The following is a 17,752-nucleotide window of genomic DNA, read 5'->3' as shown; positions in this document are numbered from 1 at the left end:
AACCTACCCACTGATTTTCTCTCCTTCCATTTCCCTTCCACATCTATTGTTGCCAGTAGTTGGAACCAATGACCAGATGTGGCAGGACAGCAAACCCAATTTTTTTAAAGTGAGGAAATTATGTCTCTCAAGGAATGCTATGCTTTCTGTACTTGAAAGTGGAGAAAATTATTAGTGCTAAGAAAGTAGAGATGCGATCAGCATAGCTCAGTTGGAAGAGCCCTGAAGGTCTAAAATCAGGAATCCCTTTCGATGATTTGAAAAGCCCACAATTTATGTCAAAATAAATTATCTTTCCTGTAACATGTCAACCTAACATAAATGCTTCTAAATTTACTTTCTAAGAAAAGGGCTTAGAAGGCTAAAGTGAGAAGAATCCCACTTGCGTTCCTTCAATCTTCCCTGCCTTCACCAATAAACACTTAGGTTCAGTATTTCAAACCAGTAAGTGAAAAGCTTCCTGGATTACTTGCATCAGTATCACATGGAAGACCCTGATAACGAAGCAGTATAAGGCTCTGGACTCATTATGGAAGTTATTGGCCTTATACAAATCTGAACACATCCCAGTGAGAAAACAGCGGTCACCTCTGCTCTTCCCTGCCAGCCAATTCTATCTGCTTTGTGATATCCAGGACCTCCTCAAATTTTCACATTCACAGGTGAGACTCTATAGATTTCCAGGGCTTTTTGGCTCTATTTTTTTCAAGTATCTATATCTGTAACAGGCTTTCCCATGGTGATAATGGATTCTCCCAGGGGAAGCAGTTTGACAGTTTGCTAAATTCCCCAAACTTGCTTCATTGCCTTCTGCTTGCTCTTTCATTCCCCTAGTCTAGGGGGAAAAAAAGTCAGGTTTTGTGGGGGTTTTTTTGTTTTTGTTTTTTAAGTTGATAGAATTTTAAAGGTCTTTTTTTTTTCTTTCTTTCTTTTTCTGAAATCCTTTGTGGACATAACCCTCAAGAGATGGGGTGATGTGGAACCAGAACACTGAAGACAATGTCATAACATGTGGAGATGCACAAGCAAATGACAGTCAGCTGGGTATGAGCGGGACGTCCCACCCAACACGGAGTGAAGTTCAATTCGGCTGCCTCTGGACTGAGAAGCACTTTATCCGAACCAGTACTGCTGAAGATTTATGTTGGAAACTTGTAAATTTTTTCCAGTGAGTTTTCCTGGTGAAAGAAAGTAATTTTCATGTACTTTCTTGTAAGTAGACCTTGGAGCAGGCTAACAGAAGTGGGAAAGTCCTAGAATTAGAAACTGTGTCAGTCGGACTATAATCTTAGTGAAGCCACTAGACAATATCCAGTTTAGTAATTTCACATGTGGTGGAGTTTAACCCAATGGATTTTCTCCAGCCATCAGAAAATAAAGCCAACAATCTCAAAACAAAAACAATATTTTATAAATGATTCCCAGAAAGGGCTTGGCAGCAGGGGGTGTAGCTCAGTGGTAGAGCGCGTGCTTCGCATGTACGAGGCCCCGGGTTCAACCCCCGGCTCCTCCATCTGCTCTTTTTTCTCATCCCGTCCGGCTTATTCCTCTGCTCCCATTTAAAGAAATACGTAGGCCAGTGGACTCCCTTGAGTATTACACCATTTCTACTCCATGGGGCTTGGTGCCACCAACACGCCGGCGTTCACAGAAGGAAGAAGGAAGAAATAAGAAAGAGAAGAAAGGGAAGAACTACACTTGACAGTACCTCCTCTGCCAGAAGCACGAAATCTGCCGCATTAACGGACATTTCACTTTGGGTTCCATTTGGCAGGATCTCTAAACAGCAGGACCGAAAAGGGACAGAAATTAAAAAAATAATAATAATAATTGGTTTCTCGAAGTTTCCTTGGTTTTTTGAGCACCGGGCCATCTAAGGCGGAAGAGCAGAAAAGCGTCCCATTGGTTTCCTTAAGCATCTCTTTCCCAGCTCCAGCGGCCCCACCGCCATCCCCTCGCCCTCCACTTCTGCCTGGGCGGCCGGGAATCCGAGGTGAGCAACGGAGGTTCAGGACACAAGAGCCCAAGTATTTCTTGGTGAGTGCATGGACCTTGGACAAAGGTAACGCGGCCCTTAGCAAAACTTTTGCCACGCGAACGTTTAAAACATGATTTGGAAGACTGAAGGGCTAACTTAGGCTCACCAGAAATAGATGAGATGAAAAGCCACCAACGGATTTTTTTTAAATAATTTTTTTTTTATTTTCCCACTGTACAGCAAGGGGGTCAGGTTATCCTTACATGTATACATTACAATTACATTTTTTCCCCCACCCTTTCTTCTGTTCACCAACGGATTTTAAAAGTTAGATCCTAGTTTTGGCAGCAGTTATTTTTATTCCATATTAAATCGACTTCCACGGGAAATTTATGCCAAATATGTACTGGGAGATACTAACTCCTCACCATCGCCTCAACGGATACATCTAGTGGAGGTAAAATCTCAGGAACACTGGCATGCAGTGGATTTCGATTCCTTACTTTCTACATTTCCTGAACTTCACGTTTCTGTTCTTAAATCATTAAATGATAAACAACACCTCATGTAACACCACATCGAAGTCCCAGAGGAAGATGTCGCCAAAGCCGTTTGGGTGAGAATAAGAATAAACATATAAGTTGCTTATATTTAACGAAACAAGCAAACAGAAAACACTTGTTGAGGAATTAGTATAAACTTCAGAATATCATTGCCCTGCACTTTGTTTTCTGTGCACATGAAATATTGGGTGAATGTACCAAAATTGTTCCATTTTTCTTTACCAAAACCTTTGCATGATACTTTTGGTATTAGAAAAGAATATTTTAAAACATGAGGTCGACATTTAAAAGATGATGTCTAATTTCCCTCATTTGGAGCAACTGAAAGCAAGCTCCTCCCAGTCCCTTTAAGACCTCAAGAAAGAGCAGGATCAGTCATAGCTCAGCTTCCTCTGGACAGATGTTCAAACCAGCCAAGCCCAAAGCCTCCTTCCTACCAGGACCATCTCAGGCTGTCTCTATCCAAGTATGCAGTTGTCATGCTGCTGTCTAAACGATTTGAAGGCAAAGACTAAGTGAATGAGCTTTCCTTCTCTAGACTCCTGACTTGGGAGAGTAGACAAAGCAGTGAAAAACAGCTTAGACTAACTTTTTCCATTCTGCCAAGCATGGATTCTCAGGGCATTTTTCCTTTTGTTCTTTACAGCCTCACTGTATTTGGTGTGGAGCACCCATACTGCCTTAGGGAAATCTCTCAGTCACCTGTCAAAAGCCATGAGAGATTAAAAGTCCGAATAAGCAACAGTACTCTAACCACTGTATCCCATGAGGGAATCCACACTCTGGATACATTTTTCCAGAAGGGAATATCTAAACCCTAAGACTATGAAGACTTAGCCGTGGATGCGCATGGCCCACGTTATCTCCAGCGGCTTCAGGCTGGAACTCCAAATAGGTTGCTCCTTCTCCCCGTAGCCTCTGGTGAGATGATGGGTTTTCCACCTCATCACACTGGGGCCCTGCATCTTCAATGCTTTTCTGGCTGTCAACCCCGACTGAAAATGCTAGGGAAAAGGTGCAAAAGAGCAGAACATGAAACTTTCCCTGGGGAATTTAGATCTAGACAGAAAGAGACAGTGGGTCCCAAAACATCAAGTATATGTTGATGCAGACAGTAACTCTAGCAAATTCTGGAGCCAAGGGTTAAAGTCAGGAAACTCATCAGTGCTTTGTCTCTGGGACTCTGCAGTTCTGCTTCTGAGATCCACAAAGAAGCATAATGGAGACATTTCAGAGGCTGAGCAAGAACGGTGAAGCGAATTAAACTTGTGTAACAACCTCCCCACCCCAATTCAATGCTCTTGAACAAATACTCAAACCTCGGCCATCACAGAGGTGCAAGGAAGAGACATTTTCCTCCTGTTGCCAAAACATGTGGTGACCAAACAGAGTTTTAGGTGTAATCCTAAATCACTGTGTCTTCTCTTTTACTTTTTCTCACCAGTGCAAAATCTGTACTTTCCTGAATATCAAAACCAATTCTATATCAATTCTTCCATTCCTCCCCTGATCCTCCCCTCCCTCAAAAAACCGAATGAGGCTCAGCTGGAGCTGAAAAGTCCTAAAATGCATGCTTAGAGGCAAGATGACTTTTAAAAGTCACTTAGTGAATAACAAAGGCGACGCCAGAAGTGACCCTCTAACATAGAGATAAAGGTTTTAGGGTAGAATGCAATGGTTTCCGAACCTGGGGAACCGTCTGAGAATTTAAAAAAATATTTGTATTCCTACCCTCCACCTGAGTGCACTAAGAATCTCGAGACCGGGTGGGGTGGATTTATACAATTGAAATGCCCCCCCGCCCCCCGATGATTTTGTTTCTCAACCAGGTTTGAGAACTGCTAACCAAGAAAGTGGAGCTGCGGGAACTGAAGTGAATTGCTGACACAATTAGCCACAAGGAAGTGGTGAAAAGGAATAAAAGGGGAGACGGAAGGGGAGGGAAAGTGGAGGAGAAGGTGACGCAGCGGTAGTGGGAAAGGGGGGAAATAGGAAGAGGCAGGCAGTAGCGACTGGAGAGGAGGAACTAGAAGAGGAAACGGCAAAGGGGGCTTTGGGCTAGGTCTTTACGGATGCGCACTCTTTGGATGGCCCTGGAGGTAATTTGCGCCCACATTGTTGTCTCCTCTGCTCCTTCGAGGGATGCAGGAAACCAGAAAGTTCTCTTCCTCCTAAATTGAGCGGGATTAAAAGCGTTTGTGCCACAGGAAGGCACAGCCCTTTTTGCCCAAGGCGGCTTTTGAGACAGACTGGCTGCTCTTTCCAACTCTGGAAATACTTTTTTCAACTATGGATTTTGAAAGCCTCTGAGTTTCGTGAGGAACGTCTTTCCCGTGGACAGTATCCTAAACCTCCACACGCAGAACTCAGAGCTCGTGACTGGTGATTGACTGTTTCCTGCGCAACCGAAGTCCCGTGTGTGGCGGAAGTGCAGGGGCGAGAAGGGAAAGCCAAGCAAGAAGGAAAAATTTCTCTGGAGCCTGCAGTCTGTCCATTGCCACAAGCACAGCTGAGGGGAAAACCGTGTTGGGGGGTAGTAATCTAAAGGAATTTTTCCAAAGGCCTCCTTTTCAACCTTCTCTTTCAGTCTGTCTTTTTTTCTTCCCGGCTCCTTAAAAAAAAAAAAAAAAAAAAAAAAAAAAAAAAAAAAAAAAAAAAGGGCAGCAAAGGAGAATGAGCTATATATGGTGTGTTTGCTGTTTTGCCTTCAGGAGACTGACTGACTGAGCATCGTCCTTACTTCACCTGCTTCCCGGTTTTGTTCCTACTGAAGTAGTCAAAGTTGGAAGGTCCAAAGTATATCAAGGTCCAACGTCGACATCCATAGTTAAATGACTAAGTACCAAAAGACACTCAAAATAAGGTCTTAACGAAGAAAGCTGTAGACCTAAGCAGTGAGGAGTTACAAAAACAACGACTGATAACTGGAGGTGCTGGGGATTGAACCCAGGGCCTCGTGCATGCTAAGCGCGCGCTCTACCACTGAGCTACACCCCCTAACGCCTGCATTTACTGTTTATCCCATATTATTTATTTATCATTGTGGGAGGGTGTTGGCAAGCTAAAATCTATTCTATTCAGTTCTCTTGTTTCTGAAACCTCTGGACTGAATCCTGTCTCTCAGCTACGGCAGAAAAAAGAGAAGAGGATTCAGGACTAGAAACCCTTAGATCTTCTCAGACCCCTCATCCCCACCAAGGACTGCTTTTAGCCAAACTACCTCTTGTATCAGTTCCAGTCCACCACGTGGGAGAGTCTCGGGACTAAATGTTTATTTTGTTTTCAGATTCTTCCTTTTTTTTTTGGAAGTCCTCCTCTGCCTAAAAGACGCAAAAGGGAGTGCCGGGAGTAAAAGACGCGTTCCGTGAGAGCGGCCAAGGAAAAAGTAGGTCCAGTTGTGAAGTTAATAAATTAATCCCCAATATTTGACCGAAACAAAGAGCGGTAAGTACGTGTCTCAGGCAGTCTCGCACCTCTTGCAAACCATATTTAGCATCTGGATTTGGAATGTGACTGCGGTTTTGTTATAGCGAAGCTAATAGCTCTGGGTCTGTAGACAATGCTAGAGAGGCGGCGACCAGAGGAGAGAGGAGAAAGGTGCGCGCTCTGTTATTAAAGCGTCTCTTTCAAATTAAATTATTTATGCAAGGAGGAGAGCGCAAGGGAAACAAGGCACAACCTGAGAAACAAATTTCCTCTTTATAGACCTTCTCTATGCGTGGACAAAACCTAAAAGTTCATCAGTCCCCAAGGGGCAGAAAGCCGACACTTCCCACCTTTAGGCAAACTGTTAATCTAGATACAGATTTTAGAGAAAATCCTAAATCTTCTGGCAGGGGAGGGAATGAAAAAGAGAGGACAGGTGCCTAGATAGACTACAGCTGCATAGGTGCCTTCCACATACAAAATCTTGAGTAATATTCCTGTGTCTCCATCTGTGTTCTTTACTCTGTAACCAAATCCTTCTTGAACTTTTTCATTCATTTTCTCACAATTTCCCTGCTCATATGAAAGGAAAACCCATGATCCAATGTATTGCCTTTGCAGCCGTCCCACTTCTACTCCATAGTCTTAGTTCCACACAGGGTGGCTATTTTGGCAAAAGGAGACAGGATGGGATAGGAAAAGTAGGGGGTCGGGGGGAGTCCAGCCCACACTCTACCAGGTGTGGCATGAACTCCTCAAATATTGGTGCCCTGTATTTATAATGAAGGCAAACAGTAAAAAAAAAGGTTAGAGAATAATCCGCTTATTAGCTTTGAGTAAGTTCTCAGGAAAAGTTGGATTCCTGAATCAAGATAGTTCAGTTGACAAGCATTAGACTCTGAGTCACAAGTGCATGTCCAAGGTTTAGTATCTACCCCTGCCTTTCAAACACATATTCCCAACTCTTAGACAATTTTTGAAACCCAGCTTTCTTCAGAGAAAAATTCGCAGTGCACTTTTATACCCCTTCCTATCCTTTTCTTAGCTACTATCTACCAGTTCTAGAGAAGGACTCTGAGCCAGAAAATCCAAGGTCACTATGGTATCAATAACCTCACAGGCATGAGTACTTCGCTACTTGATATTTGGTAATTAGATGCCAATAACAAAGTGCAAGTTATTGGCAATTATTTGTTTTAAAAAGCTAATTTTCCTTTTTGAAAATTCTTGCCACCTTTCAGATTTTCTTCTCAAAGGTCAGCCATTGGAAACTGGCTGGAAAATGCGCAAAAAAGCTGACCAATTCTTGTTCGCCAAGGAACAAACGACCACGAAGGGACTCGAACCCTCAATCTTCTGATCCGGAATCAGACGCCTTATCCATTAGGCCACGCGGCCGGTCGACAAAGGTCCACTTTCAGTCTTGAAAGCTGAAATTTAGCAGGTTTCTGTTTTAAAAAATTTTAACTTTAATTGGAGGGAGATTTCTTTAACCAAATTCCCACCTTAAAAGAAACAAAACTCCATCAGATTCCTGACAACAGACAACTGCAGTGAACAATGAAGCAACACGTGACGCAATCGTCAAAGGCTCTCTTACCAAAGTCATCGAAAATGATGAACAATTTTCTCCTGTGAGCCAAGAACTAAAGCCTGCAATGAAGGGATGGTGACAGCACAAGGAGAGGGAGTATCAGAGTTTGGTCTGTTCTGATCAGTTCCGTCTCAAAACAACGGTGCTTCCTTCAGGGACTAAAATATGTAAGCTTTAACAGGAGCAGCGGGGGCTAAGTGCTAGGGCCTGGGCTAAATGAGTCTGGTTAGATCAAGGAAATGCCTTCTGCTGTTTCCTATGAGATTGTTTTAGTTGAATCCCTTTCCTTCCTCAAAATGCATTCAAAGAGATGTGTTCGATTGGATAATAGTCCTTTGTTGCTTTCCTGTTTGGGGAGGCTGTTAGCTCCAGTAGAAGTTGAAGAATCAAAATCCACACCAACTTGGGCAGGATGCTCAGCCAGCATAAAGGTTACAACGGACTCTCAAGCTCTCAGGCTCATTCACCTGTTTAGCGATTGTTCCCAGTTGCGGTTCCACACCTTCTCCCTTGTGGGTTTTGTGCCCAAAGAATACAGACCAAAACCTCGAAATACCACTAAAAAATTTAAAAACATAGTTTTTGTTCAGTCGGGGAGGAAAAAATTCAATGGCAAAGGCAGCAGAGTAAGGCTGACATATTGAGCAAAACCAACAACATTTCTATCTTTTCAGAGTATGCTATGGCATTACAGGAAAGAGTGCCACAGGGATCTGAAAAATTATACTAAAGAGCTAAGAAGTAGATTTTGAAAAGTGTATAAGCTTGTGTTTATATAAATAATAACTTTTCCCTACAAAGCTGTTCAGTGCTTCTTTTTCTGGTACCTTTCTCTGGGATTTTTAATTTTGAGGCAGGAGTTACTCAAAATTTTTTAAACTTTTGAACAAAAATATTTTATGGGGAATTTTAGGGGATATTTGGAAGCATAGAATCCTTATTCTCACTATATCTATATGTGTAGATATTTCTCTTAAGGAAATGGATGGAGGGGGTTCCATAGTTAGAAGGCTTCTGTTTATTGAGCTTTGATGAAAGGTGTTTAGGTTTTTGTTCCTGCCAAACCCTATATCAAACTGGGCAATGCTTTAGACCTTCAGAGTAAGAACCTTCCAATTTCATTATTTCTGTTCTACTACAAAAACCCATAATCCAAGACTCTAATGATTTTCTCAACTTTAGAATTTGGAAAAACACTGCATTTTCTATGAGATGTGATTCCTTTGTGCAATGAACATTCACTCACTTATGCAGAAAGAACTGAAATCTGCAGCTCTCATGGTCTGGCTATTGACCCAACTTGCCTATTTGTAGAGGTGGGGTTGACAATGCAGAAAAAGGATAAAGAAAAAAATCAGTGGCTTAAGGTTTTCTATTCAACCTGCTGCCTGCTTTCTCACTGATACAGACACGGCTAAGAAAATAGGGACAGAAAATTATCTGTGGTCATCTTTTTGTTGGTGGTGGGTTTTTTGTTTTCTTTTCTTTTCTTTTTTCTTTCTTTTTCTTTTTATTTTTCTTTTTCTTTTTTTTTTCTTTTTGTCATTTTTCTTTCTTGCTCCTTAGTAGTACTGTGATTGGAACCAAAGGAACCTATGCTAGTTAATATGGAGTTGGCATATTTATTGCTTCTGGTTGGAGAGGTCCTGAGAAAACTATCTTTTTGTTGTCTCACTCAGTCTAATATTCTTCATGCTGGAATAATCACACTGTTGCCAAGGCCCATGGAATTTAAATGGTCGAGTACTGAAGACACTTCTTCTCTGGGTATGGGCAGCAAAGAGTGAGTAAACACATGAAGGAGAGAAGATGGAAGAGGAAGTGAATATGGAAGGAGAAGGGGAGGAGGAGGAGGATGAAAAGGAGGACGAGGAGGGAGGAAAGGCAGATACAGAGGAAGAGAAAGAGAGAAGGAAATGAAAAATAGAGAAAGAGAAAGAAGGAAAATTAAATGAAGGAAGGATAAAAGAAAATTAAAGGAAGAATGGCTCAAACATAGAGGAAAGCATGGAAGAAAGCTTAAAGGAAAGCATGGAGACTCAGAAAATTAAACCCATGCCCTTTTGCTTGCTAAATACTCTCTCTTCCACAGAGGAATAACCCTTTGGCTACTTAGCTATTAAGACAGCATCTGTGATTAATTGTCACCTTTGTCTGTGGGTGTCTGGAGAATGACTAGTTGGCACAGGGCGTGGTGTATTTCAAACTACTATTTCTATGACTTTGAAGCTGTGACTACTCCAGGAGAAGTGTCACTGAATACCGAACTGAAGACACTCTTCCACGAGGTTCTCACCCTCTCGCTTACCAGCTCCAAGACCCACTTGCCAAAGCAATGTTTGGGGGCAGTTTCATTCACCAACAGAAAGGGACCATTAATGGAACATTCTTCCATCTTCAAATTCCTCCTCCTCAACTCTCTTTCCTTCTGACTACAAAGGCTGCATGAAAGATGCCCAAGACAACATAGAATGATACAACAGAAATATTGTGAGTGTTGCCTGGAGAAATTTAGGTGAAGTACTTGTCAAGAAATGAAACCCTCTGTGTCCAGCAATGTAGTCTGAAACTCATCAAAGCTTTGTCTAAGGGATTGTGCATTTCTGGTTCTGAAAACCTAGAAGGAACAAAGAAGAGAAGAGGAAGGAAAATGATCCTAATGATTATAATATTTCTCTTAGACAGAATCTTGTTAGCAATAAAGAAAATTCAAGAAATCTGACTCCAGATCTAGAACATGAAGAGCCAAATTGGCCAAATTTAAGGAGATCGATCAGGTGCTTACCAAAATTTGGGCATAAGGGCCTGAATAGCTCAGTCGGTAGAGCATCAGACTTTTAATCTGAGGGTCCAGGGTTCAAGTCCCTGTTCAGGCGCTGTCCTTTTTGCAGCCTACTAAACATTTTGGAAGAGTTCACGGAACTTTGCATTTTGCTTTACAGGAGTGATTATGATTATGTGGTAAACTCTATAGAGATGGCCAACTTTGGATTGCTGATTTGGATTTTATTTGGTTTTTAGAAGAGAATCTCTTTCATCAATTGACTGAGGAAACATTAACCAAAACTTCTGACCTCTAAAAACAAAGGAGGAAATCTTGAATACAGAGATGTATAACACTGTACCCCTACAGAACAATTCAAATAACTGTAGCTATCTCATCAGAAGCCATGGAAGTCAGAAAGAACAGCACGATACTTCTCAAGTGCTTAAAGAAAAGATTTATCAGTCAGGGCAATTTGTAGGGAATGAAAAATGTTCTATATCTCAACTGGTGTAAGAGTACTCAGGTGTGTGTATCTGTCAAGCTCAAACTGTACTCACCTAAAATCTGTGCATTTTATTATATGAAAATTATACCTCAATATAATCATTTTAACTTTTTTAAAACAGAAAAAAGGAGTTCCTCTCATGGCCCTGCAGTAACGAGCCCCACTAGTATCCATGAGGATGTGGGTTCAATTCTTGGCCTTGCTCAGGGGGTTAAGGATCCATCATTGCCATGAGCTGTGGTGCAGCTTGCAGATGCAGCATGCATCCTGTGTTGCTATGGCTGTGGTGCAGGCTGGCAGCAGCAGCTTTGATTTGACCCCTAGCCTGGGAACTTCCATATGCCACATGAGTGGCCCTAAAAAGCAAGAAAAGAAAGGAAAGGAAAGGAAAGGAAAGGAAAGGAAAGGAAAGGAAAGGAAAGGAAAGGAAAGGAAAGGAAAGAAGGAACAAAAGAAAAGAAATGTCAGTGTTCCGGAGTGGCCCAATAGGTTAAGGATCTGGCAGTTGGTGACAGCTACAGCTCAGATTCCTGGCCTAAGAATTTCCATATGCAATAGGTGAAGCCCCCCAAAAATTGTCAGTCAAGAATACTACATCCAGGGAGTGCCATTGTGGTGCCCTGGAAACAATTCAGGTTCAAGCCCTGGACCTGCTCAGTGGGTCAGGGGTCCGGTGTTGCTGTGAAGCCAGCAGCTGTAGTTCCAATTCGACCCCTAGCCTGGGAACTTCCATATGCTGGGGTGCAGCCTAAAAAGCAATAGTAATAATAATGATAAAGAATACTACATCCAGTGAAATACCCTTTGGGAATGAAGGGGAAATCAAGATATTCTCAGATGAAGGGAAAGTAAGACAATTTGCTGCCTTAGTTCACTGCCAAGTGTACTACCTTAAAAGAATGGCTATAGTAAGTTCTCCAAACAGAAAGGAAATGATTTTTAAAAAAGGAATTTTGGCTATTGGGAAAGGAAGAAAAGGCATGGCAAGCAAAAAAACATGGTAAGTACAATAAACTTTTCTTGTCTTGGGCTTTCTGAATTGTGTTTGAAAATCAAAGCAAAAGTATAACACTGTCTGATATAGTTGTAAATACATACGAAAGAATTAGTTAGGATAATTATATTACAAATGAGGAAGAGTAAAGTGACAAAAAGGGAAGTAATGTTGCTACATTTCACTTGAACTAGTACTATGGTGACATGAGTACACTGGTAAGTTAAATATACATAAGGTAATTCTTAGAGTAACCACTAAAAAAAAAAAACTATACAAAGAGATACAATAAAAAATGCTATGGACAGATGAATACAGAATTCTAAAATATGTACGGTAGTCCATAAAAAGGCAAGAAAAAGAGAACAGAAAAATAACAGAGACTAAACAGAAAACAAAAAAAATAAAATGCCAGACTTAAGCCCTACATACCAATAATTACATTAAATGTAAATAGTCTCAGTGCACCAATTAAATCCACTGGGTAGATTAGAAAACATGACCAAGCTATATGTTGTCTACAAAAAATTCACTTCAAACATAACCTGTAAATATATAGGCAGTTGGAAATTAAGGGGATTAAAAAGTGTATAAAGTGAGAAAAAAGAATCTATATATGTATGTGTAACTGGGTCACCATGCGTACAGTAGAAAATTGACAGAACACTGTAAACAGCTATAAAGGAAAAAAATAAAAATAATTATATATATATATAAATTGTATGTCATGCAAACATTAATCAAAAGACAGCAGGGGAAGCTGTATTAATATCAGATAAAGTAAATATCAGAACAAAGAAAATTAACAGAGAAGAACATTACGTAATGACAAAAATGCCCATCCGCCATGAAGACATAGCAATCCAAAATATGCATGCACCAAATAATAGAGCGGCAAAATACAGGAAGGAACAAAAAATGGATAGAACTGAAAAAAAATAGGCATGTCCGCACTTAGAGTTGGCAACTTCAACATCTCTCTCAGAATAATTGATGGAACAACTAAACAGAAAATACCAAGGGTACAGGAAAACTCAAAAACACCATCAACCAATAGAATCCATAAACAGAACAGTTCATCCAATATGAGCAGAGTGCACATTCTTTTCAAATCTATCAGAACGTATAGAACATATCCTGGGACGTAAAACAAACCTCAACAAATTGAATAGAATTGACTGGTACAGTGTGTTCTTTAACCACAGTGAAATCAAACAAAAAATTAGTCACAGAAAGATGAGGCAGATATTCAAACACTTGGAAATTAAACAACACAGTTCTGAATAACTCAGGGAACATACTTTGCTGTACAGCAAAAACTGACAGAACATTGTAAATCAACTATAATAAAAAAATTTAATTAAAAAATAAAATAAAAAATAAGTAACTCGGGGAATAAAGGGGAAGTGCCAATGGAGATTAAAAAATAAATAGAAAAAATAAAAATACAAGGTATCAAAAATTCTGATACACTAAAGCAGCATTAAAATTTCTGAACCATATTAAAACGGCACTGAGAAGGAAATTTATAGCAGTCAATGAATACAAGAAAAGAAAAATGTCTCAAATTAGTTTTCTATGTTTTCACTGAGACAGCCAAGGGAAAAAGAGCAAAAGAAACCCAAGGCAAGCAGAAGGAAGAAAATAATAATAATAATAATAATAAAATACCTTTGCCAACGCCTGGGCCAGCACCGTGGTCGGGAAATCTCGCATCGGTTTGTTTCCCCAGCTGCTGGGGCTCTGGTTCCGAGACGCACGAAGGCCAAGGTGAGGGCGAGAAGAGACAGCAGGATGCTGCACCGACTTTTTATAAGGAGTTTCAGCCTCTGGGCACGACGTGCAAAATGAAATAGCCGTTTGCCAAGTTAGTTCTTAAGATGCCATAGTTCCTGCGGGAAAGGTAGACGCTTCCCACCTTCAGCCACAATTTGGTGCCACAGTCAGCTCAGGTACTAGCTTTGGAGGAAGTCCTACATTATCTCTGATGGGCTAAGCCAGAAATCGACCTTGTTTAAAATATCTCTCCGCTGATTCTGAAAATCAGCCAGGCTTGCTTGGCCGTTCTCGGCCGTTGAGACTCCATTCTCGGCCGTTGAGACTCTCTGAGAGCTGAGATGCGTGGGAAAGTTAACACCCGGAGGGCAATTCATGCGTCAAGGGAAAGCATGATAACGAAAGAGAGGCTGAGACCCTGTGGGGTCCGCGGCTGCAGCAGTTGCAGCGGCTCCAGGAAGGTGAAGGAGAGAAAAAGTGGAGAGTGCTTAAATTGGCATAAAATTTGGATGGGCGGAGAGGCAGTGAGCATCCCTGCTATCCGTCTCTGCTGCGCTCTGTCTGGGTACGTGGGAAGCAGGCAGGCCCATTCCAGGTGAGAGAAGTGAGCTGAAAGCGCTTTTCCGCAGGAAGAGCCCCTTCGTTTGCCCAAGACTGTCACGGGCTTTCAGAGCGCCTCGCTGCTCTTCCCGTTGTTGGAACACTTGAGAGAGTCCATGTAGTTGAGTTTCCGTTTTCGGTGCGTCCGGGTCGTATTTGCGGTTTCCGACCGCGCGGCAGGGAAGCCACAGAGTCTCAGTCTCCACGTGCCAGTGGTAGCAGAAGCGTTCAAAGCAGAAACAGGATCCGCCTGCACCTTCAGGCTTCAGCACCTGGGGTATAGGTAGGAATGAATCTTTTTTTAGTGTGTTGAGTTTGTAATACAAGATACGAAAAATAAGATAGGTAAGGAGGTAATTGAATATTTTTAATAATGTGAAATAGTCTTCAGAAATGCAGTCACCTCATTCTTAAATAGTCAATGTACAGGGCGTCAGGACCAAGGGCTCTTTTTCCCCTTTTCTTTTTGTCTTCCTTCTGTTGTTAAAGTCGCCTTGGTGAGATAGAGGCTCAAGATCAAGCAAAAGGTGAGGGTATTAATTGGAAACCTTTAGATTATGTTTTTTACTTTATGTACACAGGACTGTAACGAAAAGAAGCTTGAAGAGCCAAACTCTACTATTGCTTGAGAAAAAAGTTGGCTTCTGGAGGTGCCGGGGATCGAACCCGGGGCCTCATACATGCAAAGCATGCGCTCTACCACTGAGCTACACCCCTCCTCCACAGTGCTGCTTATTGCTTCTGTGGGGATAAACTTTATTTCTTGGCGTTCTGGGTCCCTAAGCGTTTTTTGGCAGTAGTATTGATGCTGAGGTACTTTAGGCAAGAGACTCTTTGGGAACCAAAGGATACTGATGCTTTAGAGTATGCAACTTGAAATGGAAGGTGAAAGATTGGAAACGTGTCAAATAACCTTAAGAAGTTTCCACCGTGGCTTTAAAACATAGTTGGGTTCCCTTTAATTATGTTTCACAAGAGATCAAATCAGGTCCCAGTTTTCAGCTCTTTTGATTTCCTCCAGATGTCTTAACTTGAGACATAAGGCTATCAACATTTAGTTTTTTTCCTGCATCAAACGGTTCATATTTGTCTTTTGTTCCATCGAAATATTAAGGACCAGGTTTGACGGAGGAAAGCAATGACCAGTTTAAAAACCCTAGAGTGATGCAGTCAGCATTGCATTGTAAGGGACTTTTCTAATCTAGGCATCAGGATGATTTAGAGACCCTGCCAATAATCCAAAATCTCTTCTTCATGAGGTATTCATAAGGCATGAATGAAAAAAACAGCTTGAGAGTTGGAGAGGAGTATTAAATTATGAGAGCTAGACTGAAGACAAATAGCCCCAGGATTTTAGGGATAACGAAAAAGAGTATTTATCTACATTTTCATTCATTCATTTATTTAGGGGAGGGGAAGCCGTGTCATTACCGAACAGAAGAAAATTCACAAAAAGGAGAGGTTTTAAAAATCTTTTGGAAACAGGATGAGGACTGGAAGATGGAGAAGATGAGCTAGATTTGATCATGTTAATAAATTCAAGATCTACGTGGCCAACACTTGTGAGAATGTTGTATGGTGAATTCAGGTAATTACCTGGGTCTCCAGCCTTGGGTTTGTGAATAATCAGTAGACACAAGTATGTGAAGGTGGATAAGGACAGAAAAGTGTGCTCATTATTGATATTTTAGAAAAATAAATTTGTTTCTGGACAGCTCTCGAACTCTGGGATTTACAGTGGTTAAGACTATGTTCTTTGAACTACTTAAAAAGACTACAAGAAAACCCATTTCCTGGCATAATATTTCAAGGGGTTAACTTTTTCTCCTTCTGGTTTGCTCATTTATGAACTTTTACCAATATTCATAAAATAACACTGAGTCCCTTTTGAAATGGGAAGAATATGATTTACCTGGCAGACTTTTCTTTTAGTTGGCTCATGAATTTTTTAGCTCATGAAATGCTGAGGAGGATTATCTTGATTATTTGATATAAAATATTAGGGTTATGATAATTTCCAATATTAGGAAAGATGGGAGGACCACAGCTTGGTCATAATGTTGTATTGCATCTGGAGAAAACTGCATGTCTATGGGGTTCTGAGGAATTCCTAATAGTAATATATGCTTTTTTTTTTCTTTTTGCCCCTTGAATAAAGAGGGAATTTTTAAAATTAAATATCTAGAGCTATAAAAATATTGAATGACTATGTTTATACTTGAAACTAATATGATATTGTAAATCAACTAAACTCAATTTTTAAAAAATCTATAGTGATCTTCAGACTACAGAGTTATTTAATATAGAATTTTTCTGAGTAATTAAACACCTAAATTTAGAGACAGAACACACTGACACCATATATACTCAATTCAGAAAATCTAAAAATATGTAACATGTATGTTTAAGCCTGCACTGTCCAAAATAGTAGCCACTAGCCACTTTGAGAATTAAACACTTGAACAATTGAGCTGTTGGGTAAGTGTAACATATATACATATACATATATACATACATACGCACACATATTCCTTGACTATATTTGCAAAAAGCAGGAAAAAGTTGTAGTTATATACAGACCTTGTGAATTGGGGAACAAGGTTGTATAACATTCACACCAAGGTAAAAGCAGAGTTGCCAAAACCCGGGATTGAACCAGGGACCTTTAGATCTTCAGTCTAACGCTCTCCCAACTGAGCTATTTTGGCCCCCTGATTTTCTCTTCTTTACTTGTTTTCTCAAAATATTAAAGTTAGTCCACTCTTGCTTTGTTCAATATCATTCATTTGTTTGCTCAAAAATATGTGGGCTCCCCTGAAAACCATGTCTAAAAACAGGACCTAGTTTTTGGAGAGAGTGGATGGGTTGGTAAAGGAGGAGGGAAGTAAAGGGAGAGAAACAGGTACAGAAAGATGTATTTCTGCTTTGCCGCCTTGGGCTATTCCACTGCTCAAAGACTGCTCAGAAAACTAAGGGAATTCAAAATGAAATTATCAAGCCTCATTTTTGGTTCTTCTTCTTCTTCAATGACAAGGCTAACAGGACTATTGGGTGTGTTAATGTGAAGATGGGCTTCTTGTTTAGGATTGAAGAAATCCTGAAGGAGCCAATTCTTGTCCTGTATTCACTTCCTTTTCCTTGTCTTCCTTGTACTGACACACCACCCTGGGTTATGGAGAGACACAGAGTAGACACCAGAAGCAATTAAGAGCAATCCATCAGATAATGTGTTTATTTCCATGTGACAAAGCAAAATGTGTTTTTAGAAGGACAAAAGTAGAGGCATGTGTAAGGTTTTGAATCCTCTCATAAGGAAAGGACATACCACCACTGAAAAACACCTCTCACAGCAGAAAGGTCTTGAAGATCCTCCTTGAAATAGTAACCATATTTCTGAGGGGACTTCGAAGATATCCACTGTCTTAAATCCCACTATTTCTTTAAACCTGTAGACTATATCCTCTTAAGCTACTACAGTAGGAGAAATGAAAGGATCGTAAACCAAATAACACTGTTTCTGCTCCTAAGACATTTCATCATATCAGTTCT

The 17,752-nt window shown here is 40.7% G+C and overlaps 6 non-coding genes across 6 annotated transcripts; 2 read left to right on the top strand and 4 right to left on the bottom strand.

The window, feature by feature from the left end:
- Positions 1 to 1,441: 1,441 nt before the first annotated feature.
- On the top strand, positions 1,442 to 1,513 carry TRNAA-CGC. Its single transcript has one exon. It is a non-coding gene; the product is annotated as a tRNA-Ala (tRNA).
- Positions 1,514 to 5,466: 3,953 nt separating this feature from the next.
- Positions 5,467 to 5,538, bottom strand: TRNAA-AGC. Its single transcript has one exon. It is a non-coding gene; the product is annotated as a tRNA-Ala (tRNA).
- A 1,754-nt stretch (positions 5,539 to 7,292) lies between these two features.
- TRNAR-CCG lies at positions 7,293 to 7,365 on the bottom strand. The gene has a single exon. It is a non-coding gene; the product is annotated as a tRNA-Arg (tRNA).
- Positions 7,366 to 10,364: 2,999 nt separating this feature from the next.
- Positions 10,365 to 10,437, top strand: TRNAK-UUU. The gene has a single exon. It is a non-coding gene; the product is annotated as a tRNA-Lys (tRNA).
- Positions 10,438 to 14,848: 4,411 nt separating this feature from the next.
- TRNAA-UGC lies at positions 14,849 to 14,920 on the bottom strand. The gene has a single exon. It is a non-coding gene; the product is annotated as a tRNA-Ala (tRNA).
- A 1,918-nt stretch (positions 14,921 to 16,838) lies between these two features.
- TRNAF-GAA lies at positions 16,839 to 16,911 on the bottom strand. Its single transcript has one exon. It is a non-coding gene; the product is annotated as a tRNA-Phe (tRNA).
- Between the last annotated feature and the right edge of the window lie 841 nt (positions 16,912 to 17,752).

This window comes from Sus scrofa, unplaced genomic scaffold, assembly GCF_000003025.6.
Source record: "Sus scrofa isolate TJ Tabasco breed Duroc unplaced genomic scaffold, Sscrofa11.1 Contig1052, whole genome shotgun sequence".
NCBI classification, from domain to species: domain Eukaryota; kingdom Metazoa; phylum Chordata; class Mammalia; order Artiodactyla; family Suidae; genus Sus; species Sus scrofa.
This window is presented reverse-complemented; position numbering and strand designations above follow the sequence as displayed.